We start from the raw sequence: 16,595 nt of genomic DNA, 5'->3' as shown, positions 1-16,595 counted from the left end.
AAGGGCTTAGGAAGCAGTTTCAAACAGTGCATGTGTTAACTACTGCAGAAATCAGAATATTGTTTTTCCTATCAAGTTGAGAAGTCTTAAGCCAGTAACTCATTCTTAATAGGAAAACCATTCCACGCTTCTGTTCTTTCTTGTTACCCCTCTGTTACCTTTCTGTGCTGTGTGCTTTTTGAACTAGAGGGTCCATAAACACCTACAGTTTTTGGAGATTTAGATGCACTGTACGAATGTACAGCTTGAAGGTGTTTTCCATTTTATTCTCTGTTTCTCTCCTAATAATGGAACTTGCTACTTTGGCTGCAGCTGAGCACTGAGCTACCCTTTTCATAGATATTTACATAGCCCTAAAGTCTGATTCCCAAGCAGAAAAAGTCAGTTGAGACCCTACTATCATGTATGAAAAATTAGATATTTTTGAAATTTAATTAATTTTGGAATAAGCTACATTGAATTTCATTTGCCTTTTTATTGCCCAATTGGTGTGTATTGTGATGTTTTTCTGTAGCTTCCCCAGTTGTTCATCATCTTTGCTGTCCTGGATGCTTAATAACCTCAACAAACTCCCATCTCACAAAGCCCCCCCCCTTTTCCAGGTTTAAGTCATGCTGAGCAATGCAAGCTTGAGTACAAATCCCTGCATGACTCCGCTGCCAACCTCCTTCCACTGTCAGAGCTGGCTATTTATTTCTACCTTCTGTTTCCTGCCTTTTAATCAGCCCTGTATTCACATAACCTTACCTTTTAAACCATCACAGCAGGATTTCTTGTGAAGGCTTTGATGAAGGGCTTTGGAAAACTGCTCTTAGCTCTACACCTCTTTGTTGATGCCTTCTAAAACCCCAAATAGACTTAAGAGGTGTGATTTTTCTTTTGTAAAACTATATTGACTCCTCTCAAAAAAAATCCTCAAACTTATCTCTGTTTGGATAGTGACTTGTCTCTGATCTGAGCCCAGGTGTCATTTGAGTACAGAGCAATCCTCCCTGTGGCATTCCATCCCAGCTTCCAGGATTTGGCATAGTGTAAATTGCTAAATTTACACAGAGTCCAGACTTCCTGAGCCAGAAACTGCTCAGATCACTGTGTGACCAACTGCTACATTGTGCTACCAATGGATTTATCCTCCCTCAATTTGTCGGATTCCATGTTGAATCTCTCTTAATTCCTCGGGTTTCCACAGCAGCTCAGGGCAATGAGCAGCACTGAATTCATTCCCTGCATGAGAAGAGAGACACATTATTTGCAGCCTTCACCCAGCCAGTTTCACTGAGCACTTTCTGTTCCAGAAGTCAGTGCAGGCTCCTGGGCCATGTTGCCTCAGTAGCTGGGAAGGATATTGTCTCCAAGAGCTCAGGAACCAGTGGGTTGGGAGATAGCTGTGAAGGAATCTGACTGCTTGCTTTGGAAAGCCTTGCAGCCTTCCAAGGCATAAATCCTGTGGAGGAATATGTCTCCAGTGGTAAAGGGAAGTGGGACAGGGGGCAGGTTCAGACACTGGATTGTTTGATTGCTTGTTGTCTCTGTTTTGGACCACTTCAGGCAGCTTTCCCCAAGACCCTTCCTGGTGGTGCCCTTCACCCCTAGGACTGCTCCCACTATGGAAGAGGTCAAGCTTTGGCCTCTCTGTTTCCAACACTCTCCCACTACACTTTCTGCATCTTCCTGTCATCCCATGTTCTCCTGGCATCCCACAGAATGAAACTCAGCCTCTCAGGGTCACGCTGTCAAAAACACCTCTCAGTGGGCTGCAGCGCAGTCCTCCCTTGAGTTCAGATAACAGCCCCAGTGCACAGTGGGCTGGCTGTGTCTGAGAGCTGAACAGATCCTGGGGCAGTCCAGGAGGGCAGCCAGGCCAGCCAGGTGTGTCTAGTGACCTGTGGGGCATCTCTGGAGCCTGTGGACCCAACTCAGTGCTGGGCTGGCCTTGGAGCCCAAGAACAGTATTCAAACTGCTGCTGTTATTTATTTTTTTTTTTAGCAATTTACAGATAGGCAGTATTGATTCAATTTGGCCGCAGAAAGGGAGTCTTAGGGGGCTTCACAGCTGTGCAGGTGAAGCATTAAGCCTCCTGCATTAAGGCATGGCAGCCGTTTTAATCAGATGTCCTTTTCAATCCCTTTCCTCCTGAATATGTGGTGCACACAATGGAAAAATAGCTTGGTCGGTGGAGGCCATTAATCCAATCTGCCCGTCATAAATGAAAACTGCCGAGTTAGCGGCGCACAACGGACCGGCGATGGAAACGGATAATGCCGAAGCTGATCGCTCGGTGGGAGAACGCCGCCGTCCCCAGCTGCGGGACCGGGAGTGCCCGCGCAGTGTGGCGGGATGGCAGCCATGCCGGGAAGCCACCATGCCGCACAGGGGCCTGGTGCCACCTCGTGGTCCTGGCACGGAGCTGCCATGCCGGGCGGTGGCACCGGGACCCTCCGGCTCCGGTTTGGTGCCTACTGTCCCCCATCTCCGTGCCCCGGCGCTCGGTGCCTGCTGTGCCCCCATCTCCGTGCCCCGGACTCGGTGCCCGGCTCTCCTGCAGCCTCTGTGCCCCGGGGTTCGGGGCCCTGCTGCCCCGCTGTCCCGCAGCCTCCGTGCCCCGTGTCTCTGCCAGAGCTGCTCGCAGTGCCCGTGCTATGCTCCCAGCCCGCTGCTCTGCCTCTCTGCCCTCCTTCCCTCCTTCCCTCCCTTCCAGCTCCAAGCTGTGCAGCAGAACCGCCCAGTGACCCGAAGAGCGCTGCCGTGTGCCGAGGAAGCGGCCACAGCGCACGGGGCTGCTCTTGGGATGGAGCCGAGCATCCGCTGGGAAGGAGCCCCCGAGCACGGCACGGTAAGCCGGCTGCCTGTCACGAATTCCTCTGTTTACTTTGATGAAAATTTCAGCCCTCCTGGTACGGAGATAATCTGCTAAGTATGACCCGAGTCCTGCCAAGACAATGCTTCTTGTGAGGTTAGCAGTGCTACTGGAGAGCTCCTGCTCCTTAGGTGTAATGAACCTGGAGACAGGGCTGCCCGGAACAGATACTCCTTAAGAATGCAACACATAATACCAGTTTTATAATTCCTCTTGCTTCCATGAATTAACAGCCTTTTTTGCAGCTCACATGTACTGTTGCATGGACATGTTTTTGTTTAACTGGGCTGTGGTTAGGAGCAAGAGAGTTTTTTCACACGGTTTGCCATTACATGGTTATGAGTCCCATTTTTTCCTACTTTTGGGCGGCTTTTTGTCACAAGAAAGCAAAGCTATAACTAATTACTCTGTTCCCCTGCTTATGGAATTTGACCAGATGCCAGTGTTCTCTTGTTGTGCCATATAAAGCCACAGAAATGCAGCTTCTGCCCTTCAAGTCCCTCTCCCTGCCGCTTCACTGCCTTGCTCTCTTTCAAGAGCTGATTGCCCTGTGGTTCTCCCGGGACAGGTGAGGATGCCACTTGCCACCCTGCCACGTGTGTAAGTACTCTGCAGAAGTTTTGAAGCAAGGATTTCTTCAGCAGATGCACCCACTGCCAGGAATGTTGCTGCCAGATAGCTGGCCAGGAGGGCAGGGTAGTGCTGGGACAAGCCACAGGGCAAGGAGAGGAGCAGAAAGATGGGAACCATCTGTGACCCTCCTCCCATTTTCTAGCCCCAGATGGTGAACTTCAGGCATGTAGGGCTGGGAAATATCCCACTCTTTGAGGATGAGATAGGGAATGTGGAGGGAAACCCTGGGGGATAAGGATGCTGAAGCTGTCAGGTTGCCAGAATGGCCCAAGGACACAGTGTTTTCCAGGTTTCCAGGATAATCTTTGCTCCAGGTTGGTTTGCTTTTCCAACCACTTTCTTTGCAGATAGGTTCTTTTGGATTCATGCTGCCAGTCCCCACAGATGGTCCGTCCTTCCTTCCTTCCTTCCTTCCTTCCTTCCTTCCTTCCTTCCTTCCTTCCTTCCTTCCTTCCTTCCTTCCTTCCTTCCTTCCTTCCTTCCTTCCGCCACTTCCTTCCTTCCTTCCTTCCGCCACTTCCTTCCGCCACTTCCTTCCGCCACTTCCTTCCGCCACTTCCTTCCTTCCGCCACTTCCTTCCTTCCGCCACTTCCTTCCTTCCTTCCTTCCTTCCTTCCTTCCTTCCTTCCTTCCTTCCTTCCTTCCGCCACTTCCTTCCTTCTGCCACTTCCTTCCTTCCGCCACTTCCTTCCGCCACTTCCTTCCTTCCGCCACTTCCTTCCGCCACTTCCTTCCGCCACTTCCTTCCGCCACTTCCTTCCTTCCGCCACTTCCTTCCTTCCGCCACTTCCTTCCTTCCTTCCGCCACTTCCTTCCGCCACTTCCTTCCGCCACTTCCTTCCGCCACTTCCTTCCGCCACTTCCTTCCTTCCTTCCGCCACTTCCTTCCGCCACTTCCTTCCGCCACTTCCTTCCTTCTGCCACTTCCTTCCTTCCTTCCGCCACTTCCGCCACTTCCTTCCGCCACTTCCTTCCGCCACTTCCTTCCTTCTCACCAGAACATTTTCTGATGATGCCATTTTTGGCAGATGGCCCAAAGAAAAATTGGCTGTTCTCTGGAGTGACAGCTAGATCACTGCCTGACATGAATGAAGAGCATAGCAAGATGGAACAGATTTTTGCTCCAAGCCGTCTCTGCTGATGTGTTAACTTTGGCAGCATCATTTGGAGAAAAAAAGTGAATGAATCTCATTGGAGTTGTGTACAAAAGAGACTGGGAGAAGGAACAGGGGGGAAAAAAAGGATGTGTGAATCTATGTTGATTATTTTGAAGCCATAAACAAGTGGCATCAGAAAAGATTTTGACAACCATATGGACTTTCAGAAGTGTGAAATCTTCTGAAAATGATGTGCAATCATGTAAGGGCTGGCATAAAAAAAAGTAAAGAAGACAAGATATGGATTGATGAGACATACAGACAGCAGACTGCAATCTGTGATACAGGAGTTAGGATTCTGGGTACATGAAAAAATATTACCTAGAAAAAAAAATTATATAAATTAAATCAAATCAAATTAAATTAAATTAAATTACATAAGAGAATGTTCCCAAAGGTAATAGAAATAACAGTCACTCCTATTTCTTATTGCTGGTTTTCAGAACTAGGCTCTGGGGAACAGCAGTCTCAGGGACTGAGCAACAGCTTTCCACTGAAATAATAATTGTTTTTCTGGGAAGCTTCACTGGAGATGCCACATGCAATCTGGATTTTCCACAGAGCAGAACCACAGGTAGGAGAGTGCAGGTCCTGCTGAAGGACATCAGTTGCACTGGCTGAGGTCAGGAGCTGCCATGGCACTGCAAGGTGTCTCCCCTGATGTTCCCAAAGGGACACTTTTATCCCAGAAGATTTGCAAATTTTGGTGTAGCCCATTTCTACACAAGCGGTATGTGTGTGCCTGTGGCAGGGACATGCCCGTGGGCCACACGAGGCTGTGTGATGTGACACACCAGAGGAGTGAAGTGCTGCTCTGCTGCCCTGGGCAAGCAGGGCTATTGGCAGGGGCAGCCCATCAGATCTGGGCAAGGCCACCATGCTGCCTGAGGCCTTACCTGCCAGGAGAAGAGAAATTTGAGAGGTCTGGGCTCTCTCTGAGGGCTAAGTTTAAATGCAGACACTCTGAGTCTTTTCACAACCTGACTGTTTTATGCCTTTCCCCTTTAAGTTATCACAGTGCACAATAATGTGAGACACAAATTGCAGCAAAATACTTTTCAAGTTTGATTTATAAATGGCTCTGATTTGCTTCTAATTTCAGCTTCCCCTGTGACAGCATTCCAGGTCCTGATTCTGGTTTGCATTTCTTTACTTGTAGCATCACGAGAGAATGGGAAAAGCAGATGAAAGGTGAAAAACTGAAAATGGAAAACAAACCAGCTATGCCATCTTAAAGAAGCAGGAGGAAAAGTAGGTTGAACTCTCAGATGAGAAATGATTTTTCATGGGAAATCACTGATCAGGGAAAGAGTTGGCTTTTCTGTATCAATAGGGATATATGATGGGATGAAATAGATGATGCATTTGAAATTAATCTGTTTGCATAATTTTAACATTGAAAAAGTGCAGCACCTGCGCACTATATATAATATACACTATCCCCTATATATAATATACACTATCCCATAGTCTGATGCTTTGAGTCCTCTTCCCATTCTGCGATATTTCCATTAGACCTCAATCCTTAAGAAGTCAGTACACACCCAAAAATGTTCATACACATCTTAAATTTTTCTATACATGTCTTCTAAGTATACCCTTCCTTTCTTTCCCTTTGCCTTTCACCCTACAGCCCTTTGTTGTTTGGTGACATTAGCACAGTCACCAGTAAATTTAGCGTCTCAGAGTCTCTTTCCACCACTGAAGGTGGTACTTGGAGTTAGTCCTAAGAGGTTCCAGCAAGAAAGTGTCACTGAAGAAAATGCGATGAACTGTATAGAGAAACTTTTTTTTCCTATTTGAAAAGAAAACTGAGAATACTTTAAGATTCCATGATCTGTATTTTCAGACACTGGAGTGACAGGCCAGAAGAAAAGCATATCAAGACCCTCTTCTTATTTCTTTATTTAATGAGGTATGGAGTTTAACTGAGGAATTTAAATGATTGACTGGAAAGTATTTGAAATTCTTGAGGGTCATAAAGATCAAGGCAAATGGATCAATCAAAAATAATTACTTTTGACACTGTGACAACGGCTCGCGCTTTCTTTTTTCCCTTAAACAATCTATGAATATTTTTTCTCTTCTTGGAATGCTGAAGTAAAGAGTCTTATTTTCCAAGGAACTGCAACATTAAATGTCCCCATATTTGACAAAAGCACTTACAGAAGGCTGTAGCTGTTCTATTTCTAAAAGAAAGGAAACAATGAAGATGAAAAATTTCTTAATTCAGGATCCATCCATTCATTCATTCATCAGCTGGTGTTTTGACACTTTTTCCTAATTAATAGAGTTGTTATGAGACCAAGCAGCAACAAATAGACACTAAGCATGGGGGGGAGGGGGGGGAAGTTTTACATTTAATTACAACAGGCATGCAGAGATCATACATGCTGTACCACATCTCAAGCAGAATCAGCGCATTGTCGTGCCCTTGAAGAAGAAACCTTCACCAGACCAGTTAGGTTTCTAACACTTTTTCTTCTCTGTTACTAGTAGTGTGTCACATGAAACATGATAATTTAACAGTTTAATTTTGTTTTGTTCCAGAAAACAGATTTACTGTTTCCAAACATACAACCTCAGGGGCTGGGAACACAGCAGTGCTGAGGGTCCCAGTGTGAAAGGCATCTCTGGACAGAAGTGCACAGGGAGCAGCTCTAGATGGAAGATCAGCAGCCATCCTGTAGCAAATGGCACATACCTTCTGTGTGGCTTACCACAAGATGTTCAACCATGCTGTGTGTTCCAGTCTTCCCAAGGAAAAATTGAGAATAACCTTGTGTCACCAAGCATAGCTCTAATATAGTCCCGCTTACTACAAACATAAACAAAGTAATCTTATTTTATTAATATCTATTCCAGCAGACTTCTGTTTAAAGGAGGAGAAGGCAGTGCTTGTTTTCTGTAGGAACTGGCTCTGCATTACAGCCCTGAGAGCTCACCTTGGAGTCAGCTCTCTTTTCCTGCCTGTTTCCAGCTGTGTCAGAGAGAGCTAATGGCTGGACACCAGGCAGACTGCACACTGATACAAGGGAGGTCAGCTTCCCAAAATTACTGCCTCTCTGGGGATTATTTTAACTCTCTTGATCTCCAAGAACTATCATGCCTCAGAGAGGAATGCTTCAGAGTTGAGGGGGAAAAGAGGAGAATGAACTTGAAAAGTAAACAAACTACCCTGGAAACCAACACTTGCTCATGCGAATAGGTGCTTGCCTGCTCCCATGGCCTGAGCTGGCCTTTGGCTCTACTCTTTGGAGCACTCTGGAAAAAGGTAAACCCTAAGCAGTGAATCCCACTATTCTCAGAGGACTGCAGGTGCCTTGATCACCACTTTAACTGAAGAAATTCCATGTAGCTCCTTTGTGAATTTGCATTGTGTTAGCTAAGTCAGGATCAGCGAGTTAACTTTTCAGGATCCCATTTTTGGGACATTCTCCTCCTCTGACTTTTGATTTGCTGTTTCCTCGTTCTTGACATCTGTATGAGCATTTGCAACAATACAGAATAAAAAATTCAATTTTAAAAGTGGTTTCCCTGAGCTGATAGGCTATCCTATCAGCCTGCCTTGATCTAATGCATAAGGCCTGGGTGACCATCACAAATACGACAACATTTCACAAGCCATGGTCCCACTGAGCTGAGCATCTGTGAAGAGCCTGCAGACTGCAAGTTCTATTCTGTCCTGCCCATAAGAAATTTATTTTAGTATCTTGGATCCCTGTTCAAGTGGTGGGCTGGCCATGACACTCTTAGGGAGATCAAGAGCCAGAGCTGTTAGCGCCCAGCATTAACACTGGGTAGGAATTCTTTTGGCTCTGCAGCAAGGTTTCCCTGCCGCCTCATGTCTCCAGTTTCCTCTGGTTCCTTAGCAGAGGATGGATCGACCCCAGCAGAGTGGAGCACCATCACCTCCCAACACCAGCAACTCAGAGGGAGCAACTGTTCCCATGGGACAGAAATCCCACTTTTTAATGGCAGGCATATTTAATATGCCCCTTACAGGAGTGTGTGTGGAGACTCCTCCCTTGGCTGGGGACTCCCCCTTGGCTGAGCAGAATAAATTTTCCCACAGTTGGTATGGGTGAGTAACATCAATCTCCACTTAATTGTTTTGCTAGCTTCAATATTGCTGTTCCAATATTGCTTCAATAAATAGTGCATTGCTCTAGTAGCTATAACAATCTATACTGTGTAATAAATCATTCTGATTAAGGTCTTTTAGTCTAATCATTACAATTATCACCATCGATAAAATAAATCATTTATTTTATTCACATAAATATATTTGGTTTTCCTTTCTTAATCTTGTGGTCCAAATTTGCACAAAGATTCAATTACACCTATATAATCCTATAAAGTCTGGGGCAAAGACTGGATCCATCTGCACTGAAATTCTTCTCTGAGGAGGAGTTTAGAAAGCAAGGGGGTTCTTTATGCACCTCATGACTCAATGAGAACACTTCTCTGACAAACTTTGTCTGGAGCTTCTGTTCTGCTTGCAACACCTGCATCAGGAGCGGGCAGAGGCAGGGATCTGGTCTGGGAGGGTGTCACACCAACAAATGCCACCTCTGAGAACGAAATCTTGCTCGAAAGGCAGTAGGAGGAGGCCTCCCCACGAGTGCTCTCCCTTTGCTTGCAGCTGCAGGGTTGCACAGCAGCCTGCCCGCTGCACTGGAGCCGTGTGTGCCCCGGACACGGAGCGCAGACCTCCCTCCGCGGAGCACATACACCGGCAGATAATCCAGATCAGTTTACCTCTGCGTACCTGGCAGCACGCTACTGTGCACTGAGCAAATATCAGAAGAGTTTGTGGTTAATTAGGATCAGATTAATCCCTGCTGACTGCCTGTCTCTGTGTAAAAAGGGCACTAGAGGTTAGAAAGTATTAAGTACCTTAAATGTCTACTTGCATAATGTAAAAACTTACTGAAGATCCAGACTTTGTGTTTGAAAGTGTTGATGTGAAATAATTTACCCCTAGAGGCATTTAAATGGACTTCTTATCCTATCAAAGCAAAAGAATCCATTAAAAATGTTCCAGGATAAAATGTAATAAATACTTGACCATGGAAAATAATAAACCTGCAGAACAGTTGAGACAAGACATCTACAAAAAAGTGCCTTAGAGATTCTAAACATTATTTCTAACTTCAAAGAATTTAGCTTAGAGTATAAAGTATCATTTTTATAGCTGCAATAAAGCTTTTCTATGATACAATTGTACATAGCTTTCAATTTTATTAGCTCCTATTTATCATAAGAATACAGCAGGTAATAATTAGATAGTTTCAGATATACCCCCATTCTGTGGTACTCCCCAAGGACCCCAGAGGGCTTCACAGGAAAGGCACATTTCCACGTTCTTATATGCTCAAATTACTTAACACGTTCGTGATACTAAAATGTAGATTATATTTGGTTGAGATGCTTTGCTATGCCTAAGCATGTATGTGATTATTTTATTTTAGGGAACTGGAGATATATGAAGAACATTTGTGTTTTTCTCTTTAAACAAGGAAATATCCTGAGGTTGATTTAAAAACTGAGCTGATAGAAAGATTTTTAGAGGCAAGACACACTAATAAAGGATCTGTGGGTCTGTGAGAAATGCCAACTTTACACACATCTTCACATATCCTGATAGGTCATTGGGCCTTTCTTGTTTCTTTTCTCAGTTTTTGTTACTGGCACCTTTATATAAGTATTGGGAACACTTATATAATAGCAGGATATTAGCTTAATTTGAGGTCATCTGTTCTTGTGACTTACTCCCCATTTACAGTCATAAGCTTCTCATTGTGACATCACCTTGGCGGCCTCAGCAGTACCTGTGATGTCACCAAAAGGGATTATAACCTGAAGCTGTAAGAGCAGATCAATTTCCCAAGAATAAAAGTTTTTCCAAAGAATAAAGGTTTTTTGTTTTGCCCTGCTAGCAGAGGGACATGGGAACAGCCCCACTCTTTATCCCTGCCTGTCATGGTGGAGCAGGACCATTTCACCACACAGGGAATGCCAGAGTGAGGCTGCCTGGGTAGGAGGGTTTGCTTAGTTTGGGTGAACTTGTGTGCAGGGAAGTGCATGCAGGGGGAAATATGTGCAACATGTGCAAACACACACAACTGTGCCTCTCTGCCCAGCTTGGGGGCACATCACAAGCTGGGTGGGCCTATGCAAAGCCATGCTCTTCCACATCATTCACTCCATAAATTCCCATTTCATCTCAACTGTCTTGCCTACTCAAACACACCGCTCTTTCTGAAAACCAGGCTTCTCATAAGAAGTCAGTACTGCAACTTCATAAACATCTTTATGTTTTCATCTTCTGTTTGGTTCCCTGTCGTTTCAGTCAGATCAGCAGCAGAAACTTCAGCTGGCACTGTATTCATATGAGGACCTCTTCCTATGTCATTTATTTGGCATCTTTCACTTGGCACTGTAAGAGCCTGTGATAGACAGTTAGACAAGCATTTGGGGGCATCACTTTTTAACTTACTTTGTATTCTATGTCAACAGCAAATGCATTTAATTTGCTGTTTCATGGAGTCGTCTGGGAGGAAAATATGCTGCCACAGTGCTGCTCCCCACTCCTCTTTTGGCTCACTGCCTTGTCTGAGTGTGAATCTCCACCAGGCCCCATGCAGGGTACTGACTCCATCTCAGGAGAACTTTAAGTCTGCAGATACCAAAAGGGTGATGTCTGGGGACAGAGGTGTCATCTCACAGACTGGCAAGTCAACTGAACATGCTGATGCAGCACCTCTGAGCCATTGCAGTCAGCTAAGCAGCTGGTGTGTGACAGCAGCCCCCACAGGTCAGCTGTGCACAGAGACAGGCTCTTATCATACATTCAGAGTCCACAGGGAAGAGGTTTTACTGCTAAGATCTTCATATAACACTGCAGAAAATATATACACAGTGAGATTATCTCTTCGGACCCCATGCATCATTTTCCTGGTGTTCCTTAAGCTGTCCTCCCTATGACACCTGCATTGGACAACTATTGCATTACAACAAGGATGTACAAGATCTATAGTCTTCTTCCCTCAACCAGATTTTCTTCCTTTTTTCTTTTTATTTTTTTTCTTTTTAATTCAAATATTCCATCAACCTGTAAAAAGAAGAAGTGATCTTATTCTTGTAGTTTCTCAGCGCTCTTGAATTTTTTCTATTAAAAAATACATAATGAGAACAGTCACTGTCAGTTAGAAAACTGCTTGATTTGGGCTCTTATTCAGCCTACACTTCTGTGTGTGGAACAGCTGTCATTTCATCAGGATTATGGCATTAACCTCATCCAGTGGAAGTGGAGCTCCTGTTTGCTTTGCTTTGCTTCACACCAGGGAAAGGCACTGTTCTTCCCATAGCAGAAGACATCACACAACATGTTAGAAACACCCACCCTGCAAACTTGAACTTAACCCCAGCACAAATTTCTCACACCACTTATGAATTTACTGCCTGGCTCAGTTTTTGGTTGCTGTCATTGGCTGTCTTCAGAACTGCCCCCAGGAAAAGTCCAGGTCTTGTTTATTCCCATACTCAGCTCAAAAGCTTCCATGGCATAGCCTGGATCCCACACAGTCCTCTGTCACCAACCTGTCCTCCAGGTGTGCCCTTGGGGCATCTCTCAGGGCAGGAAACCCCAATTCCCAAGATGATACTGCGAAACCTCTACTCTGTTATTCCACTTGGAGTTTTAAGAGACAGAGGAAAATGAACCCACCAAAATGTTACATTTATGTTTTAGATCCACAGGGGTTGAAGAGGACTGAGAACCAAGTGTGCACACTTTGGTCATAGCCAGCCTTTGCCACTGCTCCTCTGCTACCCAGCCTGCAGCCATGGGCAGGGAGATTATCTCCTCCTGTGGAGCTGCCAAAAAGCCTTCATTGCTGCTAACAGCATTCCTTTCCACCTGGAGCAGGCCAGGAGGGAAGTGATCTGGGGGCTCCAGCAGAATGAATTTCTATTGTGGGACTCTACGCTGTATGACCTCCCCAGAAGGTCCAGACTGGCACCAAGTTCATCTGCTCAAACCGAGACACGTTGCTGAGCAGATGGATTTCTCCTTTGGAAGCAACCCTCTGAAGTGGTCACCCTTTGAAGAGCCAATTTTGTCCTCACACGCCAGTGGGAGGCAGAGGCAGTGCTGGTTTTTACATGGCACGAGGACAGCAGTAAACAAATTCACTTGAATTTGCTCATCTGGGTGTTTTGTGGCTCCACAGCCATCTGCCTCCCCACAGAATAAGCTCTGTATGAAATGATGATGCCAGTTTTTCTTATCCTGAGATTCAGCAGAACCACCTTCCTGATTGAGCAAATGTGCTGGAATCTTGCAGTGCAGGCTCGCTCCTGGAGGAGAGATGTAAGCAGGAGGGAAGCTGGTTTGGATCCAATTTAATTTCCCTAGGGTTATTCTATGTGTTAAGGAGACCTAGCACACAAAAATCAGATGCAGATAGAAGGTAAAATTCTGTTCTCATTTGTGAAGGGGTAAATGCACAATAGCCCTGCTGATAACAGGGTTGTGCTAGAGTGAAAGGAAGACTGCAGGAGACTGACCTGACACAGAAAAACTAACAGGAGAGTTCTGAAGAGGAAATCCTGCTTCTTACATTCTCTCTTATTTTTCTCTTCCAGCCTTTCCCTTGGCCAAATTCTGCTCCAGATCACTGTGTAAAGTGCACGCAACAGAAGCACAAACTGGCCAGAACCCAAAGCAGAGCAGCTCTCTCTTTCCTCTCAGCAGCCACACCAAACTAGGGCTCAGTTTTCTCAGAACACTGATAAATCAGAGAAAACTCCAGTCAGCTGTGAGAAAAAATTGATTGTGGGGAAAGGTTTCCAAAGAAATCTTTCTTTGCCCATTGTGCCCATGTAGGCTGTGCTTTTCCCTCTGGTTTCTTATTTCGGTCCTGTGACTTCTGGCTGCTTCCAGGCTAATAAGGTCCTGACCTTCCTCCCTGTTGCCACCACCACCACCATCACAGAGGCTCCACCCTGAGTTGTTTCCCAGAGTCATGGAGCACCCTGTCTCCCAGAGGAGTCTCCCAGCCCACAGCCCCCCAGCAGCTCTTCATTTGCTCAAGGACCCCAAGTCTGTGCCGATGGTTTGCATTTACACCCCTGCACCTGAGAGCAAAATCTGACCATGAAGACCTTGAAGATGTAATTCTGGAGGACAGCTCTCTCTCTGTTTCTTTTTCCCTCATCCTTCTTTTCCACTTCTGCACATTCTTCACACCAGACACTGCAGAGCTGCCTGTGATGGCCCTGTCAGTGCTGAGCAGCTGGGCATGGTCAGCAGTCTGTCCCCTTGCCCACCACCATGGTCACACAGGGGGACACCGAGGGGCTGTGCAGGAACAGCAGTGGCACACTGCAGGCACAGACATGATCTAATCCATCATGGAATGCAGCCACCACTTATGGCTTCTTTCCAGTGCCTTCCACCAGTTTGGCTCCCTGTGTGGGGAGGTGTTCACACATCAGGAAGCTCTTTGCTGTCTTCCCTCTCAAAGAGTGCTGGTTTGCTCTGCTTAGTGGGGGAACAGAGAGGCTGGGCTCCCTGTGAAGCTCTCACAGCTGCTCCTGTGGAAGCTCAGAGGAGCTCCACAGAGACACAGTGCTCCAGAATGCTACCCACACACTCCTTGTGCTGTGTTTTCTCCAGACATCCTCAGTTTGTGTCATTCCCCACTTCCCTCACAGTCAGTCAAAGTTACTGCAATGTGAAGAAGCACTTCTCAAAATACAGATGCCACCTCTGCCCCTTCCTGACTTTGAAGTGTTATCCTGGGGACCAGTCAATTGCATACCTTTTAAAATGCATTTTCAGCATCTTAAAAACAAAAATATTGCCAGAAATTTTATCAGTACTTTCTCAGTACCTTGTGATGCAGAACCAGATGAAGACTCAAAGAAGGCTGTGATGCCCAAACTAGGACACAGGCAGGTATGAAAGCTCTAAACAAATGTCCTTAAAGGAGACAGAAACCCCCTTTCTCCACAGCAGCCCAACTCTAACACTTCTGTAGGTCCAAGACTCGTCTATTTCTCATAGGGAATTTCTGTAATTGGCCTATGTAATATGCAGCCCCCTCCTAACTTGGGGAACTCAGTTTCTGGCTGCCTGGGCTCACTTGGCAACCTCAGTTTTCAGACTCACCCTGATGTGGCACTGGCTTCTCCTTGGACAGCCAGTTCTCTATTGTGGATCCCAGTCTGGCACAGGGAAATTTGAACTTAGGCTGCTAAACTGAACAGGCATGAGAATTTTGGTTCTGACCTTGACTATGATAAATGTTCATAACCTTCCCCCAGGCTTCTACACTTATTTTTTAGCCACAGCTAATTTCACTGACTCTTACTTCTTTCTTACTCCACTGCCTCCTAACTTTTTCATCATTCACCAGTGGATTTCTTTTCTATTTGTCATATGTAAAGCACATTTCTTATTCCCCATGGTTGCTTTGAACAATGTTGATCCAGTTTTAGTTTTCTTAAGTCCTCTCTGCTTGTCTGTAAATACTGTTCTTGCTGCAAAGAGTCCTCCACATCTTTCCTTTCCTAAAACAGTTGCAGAGAGGAAAGATTTGAAACAAACACTCCCATTTCTAAGTCTCCTTTGTGATGAGACAAGACCCAGAACACTTTTTTCCCTTTCCCACTGAAACTATGCTGTCTTACACCACATTTTTACCAGGTCTAGTTTTCAACTATGTCTTCCATAAATACATACATACCCCAAATCTGAATAGCAACATTTTTGCAAAGTGGGAACTGAATGTTATTTTTAGGCAGTAATGCCTAAAACCTTCAGGGGTTCCCCAGCTTTCATTTAAATCTTAATAAATCCACAGAGGAGTATCAAGAAGGGCAAAGAAATGTCTTTTCAGGTCCAGAGCCTCTGGGAACACCACATCAAATCCAGTGTACAGTCCTCACCAGTGACCAGAGCTAATTTATCTATTGACAGCTTTGAGCCCTTTGAGAAATCACTTGGTGGCCTCTGTTTCATTCCCTCTGAATACATCTCCACTCCAGTGGAAACTGTTAATGATAACTTCAGCAGAGAGGTCCTCATTCAGCCAAACCCCTAAGCCCAAATGTAATTTACAGCCTGAAGGTACTGCTATATTGAAATCTGTGGCAAAATTACATTTCTGCCTGTTGTATTAGACTGTGACTGATCAAGCTGTTGCATCTCACCAGTCCTTGCAGGAATGTGCTCTAAATCCCAGGATCCTGAAACAGATCCCAGTGTCTGCATCTATTCTGGCACATTCTCCAAACAGCAGAGAGAGAGGAGCAGCACAAGAACAGAATAAGAGAGGCCCACTGCTTCATTCTCACTTGGGCTGTGATTCCATTGTGTGGCTGCTCCTTCCCTGCTAAGAGTGAAGCAGTAGCACCTGAATTATTGCTTGATTGCAATGCCCTTTTCCCAATGTCTTCTTTCCCACTTGCAACAAGAATGTGTATTGTGAAATGGCCAACTGTACAACATCAAACTCTGAAGATCTGCAGTTGTTCATTAATTTTTAGATCAAATCTTGCTTGTCTTAGGTGGCATTGTGAGGCTGTGAGGCTGAATCTGTGAATATGATGAGCCTGATTTGATCTCAGCACGCAAAGAAAGCCATGAACAACTGCAACTGCTTTTAAAGCAGTCACAACCAAAGCTCTTCTGCTTCTGGTCCATTCAAAGGGGCCCCTTCCTTATTTGCTCTCCTTCAGGTGCAGCACTTTGTTGTTTCTTTCCTTCTGGAAACTAAAGAGTGAAAGAAAATCTTGCTATTTCAGATAGCATTAATTAAAAACAAAGGGAAATAAAGACATTTTAATTGCACGGGATTTCTGAATAAGGTTTCAAAGTGGGGGTAAAAAATTAGCTGTGTGCCTGGTACACAGAGAGCCCTTTCTCTTCCCCTT

General features: G+C 45.4%; 2 long non-coding RNA genes across 2 annotated transcripts in view; both read left to right on the top strand.

Moving 5' to 3' along the window:
- The window catches only part of LOC141728210 (uncharacterized), a 584,197-nt gene that overhangs the window by 401,321 nt on the left and 166,281 nt on the right, over nucleotides 1-16,595 (top strand). The window lies entirely within an intron of this gene.
- Nucleotides 4,478-8,890, top strand: LOC141728209 (uncharacterized). The gene is made up of 3 exons (XR_012579027.1): nucleotides 4,478-5,223; nucleotides 5,809-5,900; nucleotides 7,200-8,890. It is a non-coding gene; the product is annotated as an uncharacterized LOC141728209 (long non-coding RNA).

This window comes from Zonotrichia albicollis, chromosome 2 (genome assembly GCF_047830755.1).
Source record: "Zonotrichia albicollis isolate bZonAlb1 chromosome 2, bZonAlb1.hap1, whole genome shotgun sequence".
NCBI classification, from domain to species: Eukaryota; Metazoa; Chordata; class Aves; order Passeriformes; family Passerellidae; genus Zonotrichia; species Zonotrichia albicollis.
Note: the sequence above shows the minus strand (reverse complement) of the source record. Positions and strands in the feature narration are given on the sequence as shown.